General features: G+C 42.3%; 1 non-coding gene across 1 annotated transcript; it reads left to right on the top strand.

Moving 5' to 3' along the window:
- Positions 1–1,416: 1,416 nt before the first annotated feature.
- On the top strand, positions 1,417–1,552 carry LOC132532555 (small nucleolar RNA SNORA16B/SNORA16A family). Its single transcript, XR_009544495.1, has one exon. It is a non-coding gene; the product is annotated as a small nucleolar RNA SNORA16B/SNORA16A family (small nucleolar RNA).
- The last annotated feature ends 993 nt before the right edge of the window (positions 1,553–2,545 follow it).

The following is a 2,545-nucleotide window of genomic DNA, read 5'->3' as shown; positions in this document are numbered from 1 at the left end:
ACTGTCAGTTACACGTTTTTCAATAAAAACCAAGAGGCAGGTGCTGGGTGGGGTCTCAAGGGGGCAAACCCAGTTAAGCACACATAGTACTATGCTCAAGGACCCTGGTTTGAACCCCAGCTCCCCACCTGCAGGGGGGTCTGATTCACTAGCCCTGAAGAGGTCTGCAGGTGTCTGTGTCCCCTCTCAATTTCTCTCTGTCCTGTCAATAGAAAAAAAGGGGGGGCCAGTTGGTGGCGCACCTGGTTAAGTGTGCACACATTCCAGTGTATAAGGTCCCAGGTTAGAGCCCCTTGTCCCCACTTGCAGGCAGGAAGCTTCACGAGTGGTGAAGTAAGACTGCAGGTGTCTCTCTGTCTCTTTCGCTTTCTATCTCCCCTTCCCTTTCAATTTCTGGCTATCTTTATTCAATAAATAAATAAATATAAATTTTTGAAAAGCCACCAGAAGCAGTGGACTCATAGTGCCAGCACCAGTCCCGAGCTACTTCAGGCAAAAGAAAAGGCGGTGGCTCCGAGGGTTAAGAGCACAAGATGTGAAGCGCAAGAACCTGCATAATGATCCTGGTCCGAGTCCCTGGCTTCCCACCTGCAGGGGTGATCACTTCACAGGTGTTGAAGCAGGTCTGCAGGTGTCTATCTTTCTATCTCCCTCTCTGTCTTCCCCTCCTCTCTCAATTTCTCTCTGTCATATCCAACAACAAAGACAGCAATAACAAGAACTGTAGTAGCAACAACGATAACAACAAGGGCAACAAAGGGAAAAGGATGGCCTCCTGGCGCAGTGGATTCCTAGTGCAGGCACTGAGTCCTAGTGATAAACCTGGAGGAAAAAAAAGGGGGAAAGAAAGAAAAGAAAGGGGAGGGGAGGGGAGGGGAGGGGAGGGGAGGGGAGGGGAGGGGAGGGGAGGGAAACCAACAGGCTCTAAACTCCTTAGTCAGATACTGTAAGTTTCCTTCTTGTCCAAAATAAAAAATGTCAGTGATAATCATTTTCTTGTGATATTTCTAGAGTAAAAAAAATCCAGGCTTAATGCTAAATTGTGAAGTTCTGCATATAGATGATGTGCAAATGACTACTGGAAAGTCAGATTTTCATAAGATTGTTAATTTGACTCTGTTTCCACTGTCAAAAGCAGTGCTGGAATTAATTGATAAGCAGCTATCTCCAGGGTCTAGTGTGTGGAGAGTGGGAAAAGTTCATTAACTAACATATGTACCCATTGAAATCTCAATGTAGAAATAGTCTTTGAAAAGATTATGATATAGGAAGGTTACCAAAGGGTATTATTGAGTTTTTATTATCTAGATATCAATGAAAAACAATATAAATATATGTAGATAACAAGGAGAAATTTTATAATATAATAAGTTTCAGTGAAGAAAAACTCAACTTGTTATTAAAAATTAACCTTTTTGTGGTCCTTATCGAAGCTGCAGCTGTTTCCATTTAGCTGCTGTGGTCAAAAAGGAGCCCAAAGTGACATTTTTTCCTTGACAGTCACCATTCTGTTTGTTGTAACAGTTCTGAAACATTTCAGGAAAAGACAGTTTCCATTGTATCTATTTTTTTTTTAATCAGAACACTACTCAGCTCTGACTTAGTAGTGCAGGGGGTTGAACCTGGGACTTGGAGACTCAGGCATGAGAGTATCTTTGAATGACAATTATGTTATCTACTCCTACCCTTGATCAATTCAGGCCTTTAGTAGAAATTATCGTTTTTGGTCTTGTGCAGTTATTAAAATAAGGCTTTTTTTTTTTTTTTTTTTACTGGATGCAGTTGGTGAACTACCAGGTATAGTATACCTTGCTGTGCACAAGCACGTGGGTTCAAATCCATTATCCTCCCACTTGTAGAAGGAAAGCTAAGATAGTATGTTAGTTCCAAAGGGCCTGTGGCTATACTAATGTTTTTTATTTTATTTTATTTTATTTTATTTTATTTTATTTTATTTTATTTTTTCCCCTCAGCCTGAAATCTGATATGCAGGTGGATCCAAGTTATTGTCTGGGGAGATGATGTCATGGCTGGAAAAAAATGACCAGAAAGCTACATTAGAGAAGAGAGTAGCTCCGTAATATGAGAAAGGAATAATGGAGCCCCCCCTCCAACTCTTCATCAGCACTATTCCAGCCTTTAGGTTCATGACTGGTCAACAATTTGTTTGGCTTTATATGTTAACTCTCTTTTCAACCACCAGGTTCCAGATGCTAGCATGATGCCGACCAGACTTCCTTAGACAGAGGACCCCACCAATGTGTTCTGGAGCTCCGATTCCCCAGAACCTCACCCTACTAGGGAAAGAGAGAGGCAGACTGGGAGTATGGATTGACCTGTCAATGCTCATGTTCAGCGGGGAAGCAATTACAGAAGCCAGGCCTTCAACCTTCTGCATACCACAAGGACCCTGGGTCCATACTCCCAGAGGGTTAAAGGACAGGAAAGCTATCATGGGAGGGGAGGGGATATGGAGATATGGTGGTGGGAATTGTATGGCGTTGTACCCATCTTATAATATGGTTTAGTCAATGTTTCCTTTTAT

The sequence above is a fragment of the Erinaceus europaeus genome, chromosome 13 (genome assembly GCF_950295315.1).
Source record: "Erinaceus europaeus chromosome 13, mEriEur2.1, whole genome shotgun sequence".
Lineage (NCBI taxonomy): Eukaryota > Metazoa > Chordata > Mammalia > Eulipotyphla > Erinaceidae > Erinaceus > Erinaceus europaeus.
Note: the sequence above shows the minus strand (reverse complement) of the source record. Positions and strands in the feature narration are given on the sequence as shown.